This window comes from Nerophis lumbriciformis, linkage group LG29 (genome assembly GCF_033978685.3).
Source record: "Nerophis lumbriciformis linkage group LG29, RoL_Nlum_v2.1, whole genome shotgun sequence".
NCBI lineage: Eukaryota > Metazoa > Chordata > Actinopteri > Syngnathiformes > Syngnathidae > Nerophis > Nerophis lumbriciformis.
This window is the reverse complement of record NC_084576.2, coordinates 2,522,339-2,543,601: the sequence shown is the minus strand read 5'-3', so window position 1 is coordinate 2,543,601 and position 21,263 is coordinate 2,522,339. Positions and strand designations below refer to the sequence as shown.

The 21,263-nt window shown below is 42.6% G+C and overlaps 1 protein-coding gene across 2 annotated transcripts in view; it reads left to right on the top strand.

The window, feature by feature from the left end:
- frmd5a (FERM domain containing 5a) overlaps window positions 1–21,263 on the top strand; it is a 312,218-nt gene that overhangs the window by 73,557 nt on the left and 217,398 nt on the right. The window lies entirely within an intron of this gene.

Sequence of the window (21,263 nt, the reverse complement as noted above, 5' to 3'; positions counted from 1 at the left end):
AGTACTGTATTTTTCGGACTATAAGTCGCAGTTTTTTTCATAGTTTGGCCAGTGCGATTTATATCTTTTTTTCCTTCTTTATTATGCATTTTCGGCAGGTGCGACTTATACTCCGGTGCGACTTATACTCCGAAAAATACGGTGTATTATTAATAATTAGTATGAACATATCATTTGTTATCGTTTTGCCATATTCTCAGTTGTTGTTGCTTTTGGTACAAGGTACTTTGTTGAGATTTATTCAAGTGTTTACAGACTTTTAATTACTTTTTTATTAAAAACAACAAGCAACAAATCGAGCATCTTCTTCTGGTGTTATTTTAGAATGTACTCGTGTTTAGAGACTCTACTTCTGTCCCTCGATGTCAATGAAGAAAGAAGAGAGCTACAGCGAGCATGACGTCACACCTACTCAATGGCCTCGTGGTTAGAGTGTCCGCCCTGAGATCGGTAGGTTGTGAGTTCAAACCCCGGCCAAGTCATACCAAAGACTATAAAAAAATGGAACCCATTACCTCCCTGCTTGGCACTCAGCATCAAAGGTTGGAATTGGGGGTTAAATCACCAAAAATTATTCCCAGGCGCAGCCACCGCTGCTGCCCACTGCTCCCCTCACCTCCCAGGGGGTGATCAAGGGTGATGGGTCAAATGCAGAGAATAATTTCGCCACACCTAGTGTGTGTGAGACAATCATTGGTACCGTATTTTTCGGAGTATAAGTCGCTCCGGAGTATAAGTCGCACCGGCCGAAAATGCATAATAAAGAAGGAAAAAAACATATATAAGTTGCACTGGAGAATAAGTCGCATTTTTGGGGGAAATGTATTTGATAAAACCCAACACCAAGAATAGACATTTGCAAGGCAATTTAAAATAAATAAAGAATAGTGAACAACAGACTGAATAAGTGTACGTTATCTGAGGCATAAATAACCAACTGGTATGTTAACGTAACATATTATGGTAAGAGTCATTCAAATAACTATAACATATAGAACATGCTATACGTTTACCAAACAATCTGTCACTCCTAATCGCTAAATCCCATGAAATCTTATACGTCGAGTCTCTTACGTGAATGAGCTAAATAATATTATTTGATATTTTACGGTAATGTGTTAATAATTTCACACATAAGTTGCTCCTGAGTATAAGTCGCACCCCCGGCCTATGAAAAAAACTGCGACTTATAGTCCGAAAAATACGGTACTTAAATTTTTTAACACTTACTTTGCGCTGTTGCTCTAGTTGGACTTTCTCTTCTTAAAAGCCGCCACTGTCCTCTTAATATTTGCACATTTTGGATATGGCTGTCCGCACGGGTGAATCTGCAACATATATAAAAAATCACATCCACATCACAGACATGCTGACAAGGCTCCAGACAATGACGTGCGTTTTGTTTACATCTGGTTTCGGTAGCGTGGTTTGCAGTGATCAAAGTCTTTTTTTGGTGGTCAAGTTTTCGGTACATCACTTGTCAGTAGTGCGCAAATAATAGGCTATATATATCAATTTATACTGTAACGACCAATGTTTTATGTTCGTGTGGTTTGGATTTGATGTCGGTTTTCGGTTCGTACCTAACCGACAGGAGTTTTTGTGTAAAAGTAGACAGTTTTATGTCGTCCACAGCTCCTTTACCACATGGGGTCCCCCAGGGCTCAATCCTTGCCCCAATTTTATTTGCGCTTTACCTTCTCCCCCTTGGTTCTATTTTTAGGAAGTACAGTATTGCATTTCATTTTTATGCCGATGATTGCCAGATTTATTTTCCCATGGCACAAAATAACACCGTTCAACGTCTTATTGACTGCCTGCACGACATCAAAGTCTGGCTTTCAGCTAACTTCCTGAGCCTAAATGAAGACAAAACAGAAGTTATGTTGTTCGGTCCAAGTCGCTCTCCCTCCCCCAACGTTGACCTCGGCACTCTGACCCCGTATCTCAGCGACTGTGTCACAAACCTGGGGGTAAAGTTTGACTCAGATTTTAAATTCGAAAAACAAATCAGCAGCGTCGTTCAAAAAAGCTTTTATCAATTACGCCAAATAGCGAAAGTGAAACCGCTTCTATCAAGACATGATCTTGAGAAATTAATCCACGCTTTTATCTCGACTCGTCTTGATTATTGTAATGCCCTGTATGTTGGCATTAGCCAGGCCTCCCTCGCCCGCCTGCAGCTCGTGCAGAACTCTGCTGCTCGTCTGCTAACACAGACCCGCAGACGTGAGCACATCACCCCTATTTTAGCGTCCCTTCACTGGCTCCCTGTGCGTTACCGAATACATTTTAAACTCCTTTTATTTGTTTTTAAATGTCTAAACAACCTCGCGCCAACCTATCTCTCCGACCTCCTTCAGCCTTACTGCCCCACCCGATCCTTAAGATCAGCCGATCAGCTGCTGTTGACGGTCCCTGACACAAGGCTGAAGCTTAGAGGTGACAGAGCTTTCGCCGTTGCTGCTCCCAAGCTCTGGAACGACCTACCCCTGAGTGTTAGACAAGCCTCCTCTCTTCCTGTTTTTAAATCTCTCTTAAAAACATACTTTTATTCCATGGCTTTTAACACTGAGTGATATCCATCCTGCAATGGCGCCCCATAATACACCTGCTGTGATCCTGTTTTTATTAATTCTATTTTAATTATTTATTTTTTTATCGTGTTCTGTTTGTGTTGTGTTGTGTTTGCTCGGTACTCGTTTTATCTTTTAACCTGCTCATTGTACAGCACTTTGGCTACCCCTGTGGTAAATTTTAAATGTGCTCTATAAATAAAGTTGATTTGATTTGATTTGATTTCCCAAACACACCGGGCCAGAAAGGTTAGTGTCGGAGAATGAGCAAGTGTTGTTGTCCGGCGAAGCGCAAACTCAAAGAGACGAAAGTGTTCGCACGGGAGGTAAAACCTGTTAGAATTGTACCATTCGTTATCATAAGATTGGTCATAAAAGTTAAAAATAGCGTCGAACTTTGTGTGATTTCTTTTGGGCCTTACAATATATTATATTAATTTGATTTCAAGTAAAAAAAACTAACCAAAAAAAAACTTCCAGGTGTGGCTGTAATTAAAATACCTTTGTGGTGTGCCACATTCAATAACCTTAAGGGGAACCCCTGGTTTGTTTCCCCCAAAGTAAAAAGAAAGGCAAGATTGTGTTACAGAAAATGAAAAAAATAATAAAGTTTTCCAGTTCGAACGTTAAGTATCTTGTCTTTGCAGTCTATTCAACTGAATATAGGTTGAAAAGGATTTGCAAATCATTGTATTCTGTTTTTATTTACCATTTACACAACGTGCCAACTTCACTGGTTTTGGGGTTTATTTCCCCTTTTTTGGTTAAGTACATAACTCCACATGTGTTCATTCATAGTTTTGATGCCTTCAGTGACAATCTACAATGTAAATAGTCATGAAAACAAAGAAAACACATTGAATGAGAAGGTGTGTCCAAACTTTTGGCCTGTACTGTACGTTAGCGCGGGACGTCCACGTGATCGTTGCCCGTGCATTGGTTCCCATAGCTCCCGATGTCTGTGGCATTGACCAGCCAGCCTCATCCTCCGAGATGTTACCTTATTGCTGAGCCTCGGCAGATGCCCGATATAGGTCCTTGTTGGTGATGTGGATGTTCTCGTCCACATTCAGAACAGCTCGTAAAATTCTGGTGTCGCACTCATCTAAGGACTTCTGCAGGGTCCAGCTTTGGCAGCCATACAGGAGCACAGACTCCACAGCTGCATGGAATAGGGTCAGCTTTATGTAAGCACCACACTCTTGACATACCGCTAGCGCCGAGGTCCTGTTCTGTGGAGTTCATCCAGGATCAGGAAGTATTTGAAGTCTTTAAAAGGGTTACTTGCATTATTATTATCATTACTAATACAAACCCCGTTTCCGTATGAGTTGGGAAATTGTGTTAGATGTCAATATAAACGGAATACAATGATTTGCAAATCCTTTTCAACCCATATTCAGTTGAATATGCTACAAAGACAACATATTTGATGTTCAAACTGATAAACATTTATTTTTTTGCAAATAATCATTAACTTTAGAATTTGATGCCAGTAACACGTGACAAAGAAGTTGGGAAAGGTGGCAATAAATACGGATAAAGTTGAGGAATGCTCATCAAACACTTATTTTCAACATCCCACAGGTGTGCAGGCTAATTGGGAACAGGTGGGTGCCATGATTGGGTATAAAAACATCCATCCATCCATCCATCTTCTTCCGCTTATCCGAGGTCGGGTCGCGGGGGCAGCAGCCTAAGCAGGGAAGCCCAGACTTCCCTCTCCCCAGCCACTTCGTCCAGCTCCTCCCGGGGGATCCCGAGGCGTTCCCAGGCCAGCCGGGAGACATAGTCTTCCCAACGTGTCCTGGGTCTTCCTCGTGGCCTCCTACCGGTCGGACATGCCCTAAACACCTCCTTAGGGAGGCGCTCGGGTGGCATCCTGACCAGATGCCCGAACCACCTCATCTGGCTCCTCTCCATGTGGAGGAGCAGCGGCTTTACTTTGAGCTTCCCCCGGATGACAGAGCTTCTCACCCTATCTCTAAGGGAGAGCCCCGCCACCCGGCGGAGGAAACTCATTTCGGCCGCTTGTACCCGTGATCTTGTCCTTTCGGTCATAACCCAAAGCTCATGACCATAGGTGAGGATGGGAACGTAGATCGACCGGTAAATTGAGAGCTTTGCCTTCCGGCTCAGCTCCTTCTTCACCACAACGGATCGATACAGCGTCCGCATTACTGAAGACGCCGCACCGATCCGCCTGTCGATCTCACGATCCACTCTTCCCTCACTCGTGAACAAGACTCCGAGGTACTTGAACTCCTCCACTTGGGGCAAGATCTCCTCCCCAACCCAGAGATGGCACTCCACCCTTTTCCGGGCGAGAACCATGGACTCGGACTTGGAGGTGCTGATTCTCATCCCAGTCGCTTCACACTCAGCTGCGAAACGATCCAGTGAGAGCTGAAGATCCTGGCCAGATGAAGCCATCAGGACCAAATCATCTGCAAAAAGCAGAGACCTAATCCTGCAGCCACCAAACCAGATCCCCTCAACGCCTTGACTGCGCCTAGAAATTCTGTCCATAAAAGTTATGAACAGAATCGGTGACAAAGGGCAGCCTTGGCGGAGTCCAACCCTCACCGGAAACGTGTCCGACTTACTGCCGGCAATGCGAACCAAGCTCTGACACTGATCATACAGGGAGCGGACCGCCACAATCAGACAGTCCGAAACTCCATACTCTCTGAGCACTCCCCACAGGACTTCCCGAGGGACACGGTCGAATGCCTTCTCCAAGTCCACAAAGCACATGTAGACTGGTTGGGCAAACTCCCATGCACCCTCAAGGACCCTGCCGAGAGTATAGAGCTGGTCCACAGTTCCACGACCAGGACGAAAACCACACTGTTCCTCCTGAATCCGAGGTTCGACTATCCGGCGTAGCCTCCTCTCCAGTACACCTGAATAGACCTTACCGGGAAGGCTGAGGAGTGTGATCCCACGATAGTTAGAACACACCCTCCGGTTCCCCTTTTTAAAGAGAGGAACCACCACCCCGGTCTGCCAATCCAGAGGTACTGCCCCCGATGTCCACGCGATGCTGCAGAGTCTTGTCAACCAAGTATAAAAACAGCTTCCCAAAAAATGCTCAGTCTTTCACAAGAAAGGATGGGGCGAGGTACACCCCTTTGTCCACAACTGCATGAGCAAACACCGTATTTTCCGCACCATAAGGCGCCCTGGGTTATAAGCCGCGCCTTCAATGAACGGCATATTTCAAAACTTTGTCCACCTATAAGCCGCCCCGTGTTGTAAGCCGCATCTAACTGCGCTAAAGGAATGTCAAAAAAACAGTCAAATAGGTCAGTCAAACTTTAATAATATATTAAAACCAGCGTGATGTGGGCGCGCATGGAATCGTATATCAACATGGACGAAGCTGCGTGAAAAAAGCCACCCGGCCTCTTCGCGTAAACTTAAACTTACCTTAACCACTCGCTCATCTTTTCTTCATCCATCCCTTCGAGTTAGCTTTTATGATGACGCCGGCTGGAAAGGTCTCTTTTGGCAAGGTCTTCCTTTTGAATATCACCATGGGTGGAAGTTTCTGGCCATTAGCATGGCAAGCTAGAACCACAGTGAAGGATGACTTCTCATTCCCTGTGGTGCGAATATTCACCGTACGTGCTCCCGTTGTATCCACAGTGCGGCTCACAGGAATATCAGTTGCTGTGAAATAGTAATCCGTGTGCGGATGGAGAGATTGCGTCTTTTCATGAACCGGATCCCTGTCGTTTAGTAGGAGCCATTTTGTGGTCTTTACAGATGTAAACACACAAAGGAAATAAAACGTACGGTAATATCCGCGCGCTTTTTCTTCTTCTACGCGGGCGGGTGGTTGCTTACAGTAGAAGAAGAAGCGCTTCCTGTTCTATGGGGGCGGGTGCTTACCTTGGCGGTTGCTTGCGTAGAAGAAGAAGCGCTTCCTGTTCTACCGGGAAAAAAGATGGCGGCTGTTTACCGTAGTTACGAGACCGAAACTTTATGAAAATGAATCTTAATATTTATCCATATATAAAGCGCACCGGGTTATAAGGCGCACTGTCAGCTTTTGAGAAAATTTGTGGTTTTTAGGTGCGCCTTATAGTGCGGAAAATACGGTAGTCAAACAGTTTAAGAACAACGTTTCTCAAAGTGCAATTGCAAGACATTTTGGGATTTCAACATCTACGGTCCATAATATCATCAAAAGGTTCAGAGAATCTGGAGAAATCCCTCCACGGAAGCGGCATGGCCGGAAACCAACATTGAATGACCGTGACCTTCGATCCCTCAGATGGCACTGTATCAAAAACCGACATCAATCTCTAAAGGATATCACCACATGGGCTCAGGAACACTTCAGAAAACCACTGTCACTAAGTACAGTTGGTCGCTACATCTGTAAGTGCAAGTTAAAGCTCTACTATGCAAAGCGAAAGCCATTTATCAACAACATCCAGAAACGCCGCCGGCTTCTCTGGGCCCGAGATCATCTAAGATGGACTCATGCAAAGTAGAAAAGTGTTCTGTGGTCTGACAAGTCCACATTTCAAATTGTTTTTGGAAATATTCGACATTGTGTCATCCGGACCAAAGGGGAAGCGAACCATCCAGACTGTTATTGACGCAAAGTTCAAAATCTGTGATGGTATGGGGGTGCATTAGTGCCCAATGCATGGGTAACTTACACATCTGTGAAGGCACCATTAATGCTGAAAGGTACATACAGGTTTTGGAACAACATATGCTGCCATCTATGCGCCACCTTTTTCAAGGACGCCCCTGCTTATTTCAGCAAGACAATGCCAAGCCACATTCAGCACGTGTTACAACAGCGTGGCTTCGTAAAAAAAGAGTGCGGGTACTTTCCTGGCTCGCCTGCAGTCCAGACCTGTCTCCCATCGAAAATGTGTGGCACATTATGAAGCGTAAAATACGACAGCGGAGACCCCGGACTGTTGAACGACTGAAGCTCTACATAAAACAAGAATGGGAAAGAATTCCACTTTCAAAGCTTCAATTAGATTCCTCAGTTCCCAATCGTTTATTGAGTGTTGTTAAAAGAAAAGGTGATGTAACACAGTGGTGAACATGCCCTTTCCCAACTACTTTGTCACGTGTTGCAGCCATGAAATTCTAAGTTAATTATTATTTGCAAAAAAAAAATAAAGTTTATGAGTTTGAACATCAAAGATCTTGTCTTTGTAGTGCATTCAATTGAATATGGGTTGAAAAGGATTTGCAAATAATTGTATTCCGTTTATATTTACATCTAACACAATTTCCCAACTTATATGGAATTGGGGTTTGTACTATTATTATATATTATGTTAACATTAGTGTTATTTTGTTTCAAAATAATGCTGACGTTTATCGGCAATAGTTTATGGGTCAATATATTTTCTAGCAAAAAAAAACCCCAAAGCTATTTTTAAGTCCTCGTCCTTCCTCTGGGCTGCTTCAGAGAGAAATCATGACAGAGGTGTAGGCCGAGATGCTTCTGCCCACACGCTGCCTCCAGCTCAATGCGAGCCAATGAATCACGAAGACATTCAGTGGATACTGTAAGCGTATCTGTAGGTCTATAGGTCAACGAGCTCTTGTGTACTATGTACGGCAGAAAATATGTCAGAAAATGTTTGTCAAACCGTCATAACATATTTGACTGTACATGTTTCCCATACATTAAGTTAGTTGTCCCCGTGCCCCCAAAGGGAAAAGCGGTAAAAAAATGGATGGATGGATGGATAAGTTAGTTGTGGTGGCGCGCCACATATACAACTGGAGCGCCATGATTACAGGTAAAAGCCAGTAAATTAGAATATTTTGAAAAACTTGATTTATTTCAGTAATTGCATTCAAAAGGTGTAACTTGTACATTATATTTATTCATTGCACACAGACTGATGCATTCAAATGTTTATTTCATTTAATTTTGATGATTTGAAGTGGCAACAAATGAAAATCCAAAATTCCGTGTGTCACAAAATTAGAATATTACTTAAGGCTAATACAAAAAAGGGATTTTTTAGAAATGTTGGCCAACTGAAAAGTATGAAAATGAAAAATATGAGCATGTACAATACTCAATACTTGGTTGGAGCTCCTTTTGCCTCAATTACTGCGTTAATGCGGCGTGGCATGGAGTCGATGAGTTTCTGGCACTGCTCAGGTGTTATGAGAGCCCAGGTTGCTCTGATAGTGGCCTTCAACTCTTCTGCGTTTTTGGGTCTGGCATTCTGCATCTTCCTTTTCACAATACCCCACAGATTTTCTATGGGGCTAAGGTCAGGGGAGTTGGCGGGCCAATTTAGAACAGAAATACCATGGTCCGTAAACCAGGCACGGGTAGATTTTGCGCTGTGTGCAGGCGCCAAGTCCTGTTGGAACTTGAAATCTCCATCTCCATAGAGCAGGTCAGCAGCAGGAAGCATGAAGTGCTCTAAAACTTGCTGGTAGACGGCTGCGTTGACCCTGGATCTCAGGAAACAGAGTGGACCGACACCAGCAGATGACATGGCACCCCAAACCATCACTGATGGTGGAAACTTTACACTAGACTTCAGGCAACGTGGATCCTGTGCCTCAACTGTCTTACCTCCAGACTCTGGGACCTCGATTTCCAAAGGAAATGCAAAATTTGCATGGTTGGGTGATGGTTTGGGGTGCCATGTCATCTGCTGGTGTCGGTCCACTCTGTTTCCTGAGATCCAGGGTCAACGCAGCCGTCTACCAGCAAGTTTTAGAGCACTTCATGCTTCCTGCTGCTGACCTGCTCTATGGAGATGGAGATTTCAAGTTCCAACAGGACTTGGCGCCTGCACACAGCGCAAAATCTACCCGTGCCTGGTTTACGGACCATGGTATTTCTGTTCTAAATTGGCCCGCCAACTCCCCTGACCTTAGCCCCATAGAAAATCTGTGGGGTATTGTGAAAAGGAAGATGCAGAATGCCAGACCCAAAAACGCAGAAGAGTTGAAGGCCACTATCAGAGCAACCTGGGCTCTCATAACACCTGAGCAGTGCCAGAAACTCATCGACTCCATGCCACGCCGCATTAACGCAGTAATTGAGGCAAAAGGAGCTCCAACCAAGTATTGAGTATTGTACATGCTCATATTTTTCATTTTCATACTTTTCAGTTGGCCAACATTTCTAAAAATCCCTTTTTTGTATTAGCCTTAAGTAATATTCTAATTTTGTGACACACGGAATTTTGGATTTTCATTTGTTGCCACTTCAAATCATCAAAATTAAATGAAATAAACATTTGAATGCATCAGTCTGTGTGCAATGAATAAATATAATGTACAAGTTACACCTTTTGAATGCAATTACCGAAATAAATCAAGTTTTTCAAAATATTCTAATTTACTGGCTTTTACCTGTACATCTGGTGCTACCTGTTGGCCCTGACTCATAAGCACATTACAAATGGACTGTCTGTCAATGTAGCTTGTTGTTGTTACAACTCACAGTTGGTCCTCTGAACACACCTAATAAGCGATTGAGAAGCTATTCAAAGGAGCTGTTTGCAACAAATATAGCGACTTGAATTGGGCACTTTAGTTTTGATAACGCTGGGTTTTACTCAAGTTGGCCATGTTTTACAGAGCAGCCTGGACAGCTACACGTGTGCTGGCTCTGTCATGACGATACTGTCGTGTTTTGTTTAATGTTTTACCAGTAGCAGGTACCGTATTTTTCGGACTATAAGGCGCATTTAAAACCCTTTTTTTCCTTCAAAACTCGACAGTGCGCCTTATAATCCGGTGCGCCTAATGTACGGAACAATTTTGGTTGTGCTTACCGACCTCGAAGCTATTTTGTTTGGTACATGGTGAAATGATAAGTGTGACCAGTAGATGGCAGTCACACATGAGATATACGTGTAGACTGCAATATGACTCAAGTAAACAACACCAACATTTTGTATGTTCCATTGAAAATATAGAACATTACACACGGCGCTCAAAAATCTATCAAAATGTTTTAGTACGACTTTGGTAAGCTATGAAGCCGCACCGCTTGATGGATTTTACTGTGCTTCAACATAGGAGTATTATTACGGTGTGTGTATAAGGTAAGACATTATCTGGCGTTTTGTTTTGCAATGTTATGCAAAAGCAACTTTTCTTACCTTGTGGTACCTGCTGATCTGTATTTGGGATCTGCATAAGTCCTGAAAATGTGCGCGTGTCCGCCTTTGTAGCCCATGACGACACCGTTGTCGATCACTTTCTTCTTTTTCCTCTATCTTCTTGTTATGTGACATTCATCCTCCGCTGTTGCCATTTCTAATATAAAGTAGTGTAAAGTTCTTACTTATATCTGTCAGTAAACTCGCCATGAAAGGGCTAAAACATACCGGTGTAGTGAGTTTACATTAATCACCCAAGGAACTTTTGTTATTAGAGAGTTCTGGTCGGACAGTTTTTCACGGGACACATTTCCGGCCTTGTTATTGCACTAGTGAGCCACGGATGAGGAGATGCTGCTCCGTTACTGATTTAAGTAAAGTCTGAATATCATTAAAACAGTTAGCTCCATCTTTTGACACTTTTTCCACTCCCGTCCTTGCACGCTACAACGCTACAACAAAGATGACGGGGAAAAGACGCTGCCGAAGTTGAGCCACGTAGATAAGACCACCCACAAAACGCCGCATCCAGAAGCGACTGTCAGAAAGCGGCTTGTAGATGGTCTGTAAAACATTATCTATGCAACATTTTGACCAAAGAACCACCATTACATGTTATGTAGAACACATGGAAGTTTTTTCAGTTTAGAAAACAAATAAAATAATCCGGTGCGCCTTACGTATGAAAAAAGACTTGAATAGACCCGCTCATCAACAATGCAGTGCGCCTTATAATCCGGTGTGCCCTATGGTCCGGAAAATACGGTACTCTGTTTTTATAGTAAGGGGTCATATGATCTACTACTATTGCAAACGTTACAACGTCGTTACCCTGGATCTCAGGAAACAGAGTGGACCGACACCAGCAGATGACATGGCACCCCAAACCATCACTGATGGTGGAAACTTTACACTAGACTTCAGGCAACGTGGATCCTGTGCCTCTCCTGTCTTCCTCCAGACTCTGGGACCTCGATTTCCAAAGGAAATGCAAAATTTGCTTTCGTCAGAAAACATGACAGGACGGTCCACTCTGTTTCCTGAGATCCAGGGTCAACGCAGCCGTCTACCAGCAAGTTTTAGAGCACTTCATGCTTCCTGCTGCTGACCTGCTCTATGGAGATGGAGATTTCAAGTTCCAACAGGACTTGGCGCCTGCACACAGCGCAAAATCTACCCGTGCCTGGTTTACGGACCATGGTATTTCTGTTCTAAATTGGCCCGCCAACTCCCCTGACCTTAGCCCCATAGAAAATCTGTGGGGTATTGTGAAAAGGAAGATGCAGAATGCCAGACCCAAAAACGCAGAAGAGTTGAAGGCCACTATCAGAGCAACCTGGGCTCTCATAACACCTGAGCAGTGCCAGAAACTCATCGACTCCATGCCACGCCGCATTAACGCAGTAATTGAGGCAAAAGGAGCTCCAACCAAGTATTGAGTATTGTACATGCTCATATTTTTCATTTTCATACTTTTCAGTTGGCCAACATTTCTAAAAATCCCTTTTTTGTATTAGCCTTAAGTAATATTCTAATTTTGTGACACACGGAATTTTGGATTTTCATTTGTTGCCACTTCAAATCATCAAAATTAAACGAAATAAACATTTGAATGCATCAGTCTGTGTGCAATGAATAAATATAATGTACAAGTTACACCTTTTGAATGCAATTACTGAAATAAATCAAGTTTTTCAAAATATTCTAATTTACTGGCTTTTACCTGTATATACATACTGCAAAGAAATTCCCTACCACTGTACCGTCAGCACTTATTGACCCGTGTCTTCGTTGACCATTCATCTGTCAGTTTTTATCTGTTCTTTCATTTTCAGCAGTGCTCATGAATGTCAACTGCTTTCTGCTGCAGGATCCTCATTGACTACTTTTCACTCTTGGGGGCTTTTCCTGACATTCGTTCTTTTTACAGTAGACATTAACCTGGCTTTATAATTAACGAGTGACAGTAGGACACGATAGAAAAGCCCCAGAAGTGCCCTTCAGGACATCCCATTACCCCCTGATCTTCTGCAAAAAGCAAACTCATCAGTAATAATGTGGAAGATTTACAGTTATAGTCCACACGCAGTCTAAACTCTGCCCAGCTATACATTGAGATATTCACTGCATGTGTATTGTTATTAAAATGTGTACCAACCGCCTTTGCTATGCTATTTTTTGGCAAGAAAAAGCTCAAATGCTCCAATTTGTAGTCATACTTCAATACAGAATGCCTTTCATAATCAAACACAATGAGGTTGCAATGCTACCGCTACGTCACTATAAAGGGTCTTTGCAGTCCTATGGTTATCATCACACATTTCACTAGATCCAGGGATGGGCACCAAATTTGATACAACACTTTTATAGGCACCGACCAAATTCCATCGCTACTACCAGGTATTGAGTCACGTAAAATCAAACGGTGCCGTATTGCCATAGTCAATAGCGGACTCAAAACACTTGGCGGGCAAACAAGCACTCAAGCAGCATTTAGAGCGTACTCAGTCGGGCTGCCTTTTGATATTTTCCATGCCAACAAAGCAAGTATGCCTAATAGAAAACACTCAAACATACTGTCAGGCTCCACTTTTTAAAAAATGTGCTAGCTCGATGCTAATTTACATGGGCTTTTCCATTGACATGCTGCTGATTAGCATGAGCAATTTCACATGGCGATTTCAACACTCCCAAATGTGGTGATGAAAACTACAACTGAGATGCACGTTGCGATCAAACAGCAGGTGTGTAGTAAGTGCAGTAGTTCATCTATAAACACATTTTAGGGCGCAACGAAAGACTAAAGTTAGATTAATTGCAAAGACTATTCTCTAAATAGGCAACACACCGGCCTAGCCAATACACTACTGCCATCTAACGTCTTGGAATTATCACTGCATTCAAATAAGTAATACGTAAGTAATTACGTAATAAGTAAATAAATAAAATAAATAAGTAATAAGTAATACTTGCAAACGAGATCTAGAAGTGTAAGAAATCAAGATACAACAACTGCACGGCACAGTTATTTATCAGCTTACTGTTAAATCTTAAATAAAGAAAAGTATTTTATTATTAAACAAATGACCATTTAATAACACATAAACACACACAGACCTTGTGTTGTGTGTACCGTTGAGTACCGGTATCGATTCCCAGGTACAGGGAATTGGTACCGATTAAAATGTGAAAGGTACCCCCATCTGTCGTTTTGGACTTCATTTTTAGATTCATGTGTGTTGGTTTTTGCTTTTTGTCTCGCGCTCTTATATTTGGTTCTCACTTTTTGTGTGCTTCCCCTGGTTGCCACAGAGCGCTGGTTCCCACGCCTGTCCCTGATTGGCAGTTGGGACAGGCATGTTCCCGGTTGCCAAATGTAGAGGTTTCCTTTATGTGAACAGGGCTGGGTCATTGTTTAGTGCCTACAGATGCCGTTCCCTTGTTTTGCCTTGTTGCAAGGCATGCGCAGCTTTCTCCGTGCTTCCCGTGCATGCCCCTGCTGCACTATCTACGTGTTGTGTGAATAAATACACTTTTACCTGAACGCTATCTCCGCATCTTGGGGGCATAATTACTGCTACCATGCACGTTGGTGACACCATCCCTACAAGTCTCCCTTGGTAGTGTCATCACAAAACCCACCTGTGGGGTTAATTCATTAGACCCCCCCAGGTGTCAAACTCAAAACCCAGGGGCCATATCTGACCCGCCACATCATTTTACAGGTAAAAGCCAGTAAATTAGAATATTTTGAAAAACTTGATTTATTTCAGTAATTGCATTCAAAAGGTGTAACTTGTACATTATATTTATTCATTGCACACAGACTGATGCATTCAAATGTTTATTTCATTTAATTTTGATGATTTGAAGTGGCAACAAATGAAAATCCAAAATTCCGTGTGTCACAAAATTAGAATATTACTTAAGGCTAATACAAAAAAGGGATTTTTTAGAAATGTTGGCCAACTGAAAAGTATGAAAATGAAAAATATGAGCATGTACAATACTCAATACTTGGTTGGAGCTCCTTTTGCCTCAATTACTGCGTTAATGCGGCGTGGCATGGAGTCGATGAGTTTCTGGCACTGCTCAGGTGTTATGAGAGCCCAGGTTGCTCTGATAGTGGCCTTCAACTCTTCTGCGTTTTTGGGTCTGGCATTCTGCATCTTCCTTTTCACAATACCCCACAGATTTTCTATGAGGCTAAGGTCAGGGGAGTTGGCGGGCCAATTTAGAACAGAAATACCATGGTCCGTAAACCAGGCACGGGTAGATTTTGCGCTGTGTGCAGGCGCCAAGTCCTGTTGGAACTTGAAATCTCCATCTCCATAGAGCAGGTCAGCAGCAGGAAGCATGAAGTGCTCTAAAACTTGCTGGTAGACGGCTGCGTTGACCCTGGATCTCAGGAAACAGAGTGGACCGACACCAGCAGATGACATGGCACCCCAAACCATCACTGATGGTGGAAACTTTACACTAGACTTCAGGCAACGTGGATCCTGTGCCTCTCCTGTCTTCCTCCAGACTCTGGGACCTCGATTTCCAAAGGAAATGCAAAATTTGCATGGTTGGGTGATGGTTTGGGGTGCCATGTCATCTGCTGGTGTCGGTCCACTCTGTTTCCTGAGATCCAGGGTCAACGCAGCCGTCTACCAGCAAGTTTTACAGCACTTCATGCTTCCTGCTGCTGACCTGCTCTATGGAGATGGAGATTTCAAGTTCCAACAGGACTTGGCGCCTGCACACAGCGCAAAATCTACCCGTGCCTGGTTTACGGACCATGGTATTTCTGTTCTAAATTGGCCCGCCAACTCCCCTGACCTTAGCCCCATAGAAAATCTGTGGGGTATTGTGAAAAGGAAGATGCAGAATGCCAGACCCAAAAACGCAGAAGAGTTGAAGGCCACTATCAGAGCAACCTGGGCTCTCATAACACCTGAGCAGTGCCAGAAACTCATCGACTCCATGCCACGCCGCATTAACGCAGTAATTGAGGCAAAAGGAGCTCCAACCAAGTATTGAGTATTGTACATGCTCATATTTTTCATTTTCATACTTTTCAGTTGGCCAACATTTCTAAAAATCCATTTTTTGTATTAGCCTTAAGTAATATTCTAATTTTGTGACACACGGAATTTTGGATTTTCATTTGTTGCCACTTCAAATCATCAAAATTAAATGAAATAAACATTTGAATGCATCAGTCTGTGTGCAATGAATAAATATAATGTACAAGTTACACCTTTTGAATGCAATTACTGAAATAAATCAAGTTTTTCAAAATATTCTAATTTACTGGCTTTTACCTGTACATGGCCCGCAAAAGCATGGAATCATATGCTCTTTTCTTCCTAAATGTATTTAACTTTCTATTTTTAAAGAAACAAATACATGTACTGAATGCGATGTAATATTGCAACAAGTTGTTTACGTAAAGAAAATGACTTGTATAATCGACTGGACTCATGATTTTAAAGCTAGTTAGCCATCAAATTGTACACGGTAGAACATATTTTTACAGTAAAAAACTGTCGGCTCATGCAGTTGCCAGAATTTTACCAATTAAAATAAAACTGGAATCGTTTTTCCATTTACAGTAAGTGATACACGGTAAAAACAACCATAGATTTTACCCTAAATATTGTACATTTTACAGTAACATTTTGATAACTGGCAGTTACCAGAGGTGTGGACTCGAGTCACATGACTTGGACTCGAGTCAGACTCGAGTCATGAATTTGATGACTTTAGACTCGACTTGACAAAATGTAAAAAGACTTGCAACTCGACTTAGACTTTAACATCAATGACTTGTGACTTCACTTGGACTTGAGCCTTTTGAATTGACATGACTTGACATGACTTGCTACTTTCCCCAAAACCCAAAGATGAAAAAGTTATTCGGGAGCGCTCCGTATTTTTCATTGTGTACTTGTCTATCAGCGTTGCGTGTGTCAGCTGGTGTGCTCTCAGTACAACAGCCAATCAAATTAAATCTACTTTGTTTTCATCACACAGCATTCATCCAATCAAATTGCAGGACAACCAACGAAGAAGACATGTCCAAACCACACGCCAGTGAACAAAAAATGATACCTAAAATAATTTTGTTTGGGTATAAAAATTACGAGGTGGTCAACACAAAACGGTTTGCAGTATGCAACACATGCGGTTCGAAAATTACTGATGGAGAGGAAACAACTTCCAACTTCGTCCGGCATTTGAAGTTGCACAAAGAACGGTAAGTTTTGAATGTAAGATAACGTTTATTGGCTAAGTAACGTGACTTTTATTTGCTGTGTAGTTAAATCAGTGAGGCTGTAAACTCACTGCTAACGTTATAACGTTATTGCAAACACGGGAATCTGTTGCAGTTCACTACCTTATTCATACTTTTTGTTCAGTGATTTTTTTTAAGCAGGGTTACGTTAGTCAATATATCACACTTAACTTTTGACGGCGTTCAGCAGCACCGCGTATTTTAGCCACCTAAAAAAAGACAAAAATAGTAAAATAAAGGTCAGTTAAAATGTATACTATATTATGAATATGTGTACCGTTTTAGCTAGCTTTCTGACATACTGTTGGTTGTTTACCTCAGTGGTCCCCAACCACCGGGCCGCGGCCCGGTACTGGTTCGTGGATCGATTGGTATCGGGCCGCACAAGAAATATTTTTTTTAATTTTTTTTATTAAATCAACATAAAAAACACAAGATACACTTACAAGTAGTGCACCAACCCAAAACAACTCTCTCCCCCCTTTTGTTCTGGGCATTGAACATGAAGACTCTTCCTTCACTGTTCCGAGTGGCCATGAGAGTCTTGGCAGTGCCTGCCTCCAGTGCTCCAGTGGAGCGAGTTTTCAGCCATGGTGGCATCATACTACGCCCCCATCGTGCACAAATGACTGACAGACTCTTCGCTAATTTGGTCTTTTGCAAATGCAATGCAGCATAGGGCCCTGACATATGAAAAGTACAACTTTTTTGTTATGTTCACGTATATGTCATGTTTTTTCAATGTTAACACTTTTGTACAAATAAGTACATTTGCACTTTATTTTTCAATGTGTTTGTTCTGTAAAGGAATGAGTTAATGTTTAAAATGACTGGTTAATAGTGCTATTATAAAGTGCAATGTCAGCACAATTTTCTTTCCTGCAATTTAAAATGCACTTGTTTTAATAAATAAATACAGCGTTTGAAAAGCATACACAATCTGTGTTAATATATTAGTCTGTGGTTAAAAGGACTTGAAAGGACTCGAAACTCAAAATGCAGGACTTAGGACTTGACTTGAGACTTTCCAGTCTTGACTTTGGACTTGACTCGGGGCTTGCCTGTCTTGACTCGGGACTTGACTCGGACTTGAGGGCAAAGACTTGAGACTTACTTGTGACTTGCAAAACAATGACTTGGTCCCACCTCTGGCAGTTACTCTGAAATCTACAGATTTTTTTATATTGTACCGTATTTTCCGGACCATAGGGCGCATTATAAGGCGCACTGCCAATGAATGGTCTATTTTTTTAATCTTTTTTCATACATTCGGCGCACCAGATTACAGGGCACATTAAAGGAGTCATATTATTTTATTTTTTTTCTAAATTGAAAACACTTCCTTGTGGTGTACATAGCATGTAATGGTGGTTCTTTGGTCAAAATGTTGCATAGATGATGTTTTACAGATCATCTTTAAGCCGCTTTCTGACAGTCTCTTCCGGATGCCCCGTTTTTTTGGGCGGTCTTATCTACGTGGCTCACCTTCAGCAGCGTCTTCTCCCCGTCATCTTTGTTGTAGCGGTGTAGCGTGCAAGGACGGGAGTGGAAGAAGTGTCAAAAAAAGGAGCTAACTGTTTTAATGACATTCAGACTTTACTTAAATCAATAACGGAGCAGCATCTCTTCATCCGGAAACAACAACACAGGAAATGTGTTCCGTGAAAAACCGTCCCACCGGAACTCTCTAATACCGTATTTTCCGCACTATAAGGCGCACCGGATTATTAGCCGCACCTTCTATGAATTACATATTTCATAATTTTGTCCACCAATAAGCCGCCCCGGACTGCGCTAAAGTGAATGTCAAAAAAACGCTGCGCTAAAGTGAATGTCAAAAAAACAGTCAGATAGTTCAGTCAAACTTTAATAATATATTGAAAACCAGCGTTCTAACAACTCTGTCCCAAAATGTACGCAAATGTGCAATCACAAACATGGTAAAATTCAAAATGGTGTAGAGCAATAGTAACATAATGTTGCTCGAACGTTAATGTCACAACACACAAAATAAACATAGCGCTCACCTTCTGAAGTTATTCTTCATTCGTAAATCCTTCGAATTCTTCGTCTTCGGTGTCCGAATTGAAAAGTTGCGCAAGCGTGGTATCCAAAATGGCCGGTTCCGTCTCGTCGAAGTCATCGGAGTCAGTGTCGCTGTTGTTCTGTGAATCCTGCCTTCCGGAAAGCTCGGACCACAGTTGTGACCGAAATATCTGCCCAGGCATTTACGATCCACTGGCAAATGTTGGCGTATGTCGTCCGGAGCTGTCTGCCCGTCTTAGTGAAGGTGTGTTCGCCTTCGGAGCTGTGTGAAAAAAGCCACCCGGCCTCTTCGCGTAAACTTCCCTTAACCACTCGCTCATCTTTTCTTCATCCATCCATCCCTTCGAGTTAGCTTTTATGATGACGCCGGCTGGAAAGGTCTCTTTTGGCAAGGTCTTCCTTTTGAATATCACCATGGGTGGAAGTTAGCATGGCAAGCTAGAACCACAGTGAAGGATGACTTCTCATTCCCTGTGGTGCGAATATTCACCGTACGTGCTCCCGTTCCACAGTGCGGTTCACAGGAATATCAGTTGCTGTGAAATACGGTAGTAATCCGTGTGCGGATGGAGAGATTGCGTCTTTTTATGAACCGGATCCTTGTCCTTTGTAGGAGCCATTTTGTGGTCTTTACAGATGGAAACAGGAAATGAAACGTACGGTGATATCCGCGCGTTTTTTCTTCTTCTTCCGGGGGCGGGTGGTTGCTTAAAGCGCTTCCTGTTCTATGGGGGCGGGTGCTTTCCTTGGCGGTTGCTTGCGTAGAAGAAGAAGCGCTTCCTGTTCTACCGGGAAAAAAGATGGCGGCTGTTTACCGAAGTTGCGAGATCGAAACTTTATGAAAATTAATCGTAATAAAGCGCACCGGGTTATAAGGCGCACTGTTAGCTTTTGAGAAAATTTGTGGTTTTTAGGTGCGCCTTATAGTGCGGAAAATACGGTAACTAAAGCTCCTTGGGTGATTAATGTAAACTCACTACACCGGTGTGTTTTAGCGCTTTCATGGCAAGTTTACTGACAGATATAAGTAAGAACTTTACACTACTTTATATTAGCAATGGCAACAGCGGAGGATGAATGTCCCATAACAAGAAGATTGAGAAAAAGAAGCTTATTAATTATGGCTTCGGCGCGGACGCGCGCAATTTTTCAGGACTTCTACAGATCCCAAATGCAGATCAGCAGGTACCAGAAGGTAGGAAAAGTTGCTTTTGCATAATATTGCGAAACAAAACGCCAGATTATATGTCTTACCTTATACACACACCATAATAATACTGGTATGTTTAATGCGCCGACAATCCTTCAAGCGGTGCGGCTTCATAGCTTACCAAAGTCGTAGTAAAACATTTTGATAGATTTTTGAGCGCCGTGTGTAGTGTTCTATATTTTCAATGGAACATTTAAAATGTTGGTGTTGTTTACTTGAGTCATATTGAAATCATAGCGCTGTCTACACTTATCTCTTATGTTTGACTGCCATCTACTGGTCACATTTATCATTACACCATGTACCAAATAAAATAGCTTCGAGGTGAGTAAGCTCAACCAAACTTATTCCTTACATTAGGCGCACCGGGTTATAAGGCGCACTGTCGAGTTTTGAGGAAAAATGGGACCCATTACCTCCCTGCTTGGCACTCAGCATCAAGGGTTGGAATTGGGGGTTAAATCACCAAAATGATTCCCGGGCGCGGCCACCGCTGCTGCCCACTGCTCCCCTCACCTCCCAGGGGGTGATCAAGGGTGATGGGTCAAATGCAGAGAATAATCTCGCCACACCTAGTGTGTGTGTGTGACAATCATTGGTACTTTAACTTTTTTTTTAAAACAAGGATTTTAAGTGTGCCTTATAGTCCGGAAAATACGGTATGTAAAAATATATTTTATATTGATTGTGTAATGCGGGAATTTATTATTCACTGTTACAAGAGGCCCCTCTGAGGTCAGCCATAGCTGTGATGTGGCCCTCAATGGAAACAAGTTTGACTCCCCTGAAGTGAAGTCTCACTAGATTTGTGAAAGGCTTGCAAGACAAAATGACGATAAAAGTGTTTGTTTTTCATTGAATTCCAAACCGTTCAACCTAAATCACCAAAATCACCAAAAATGATTCCCGGGCATGGCCACTAACTCCTGCCCACTGCTCCTCACTGCTCCCCACTGCTCCCCTCACCTCCCAGGGGGTGAACAAGGGGATGGGTCAAATGCAGAGGACAAATATCACCA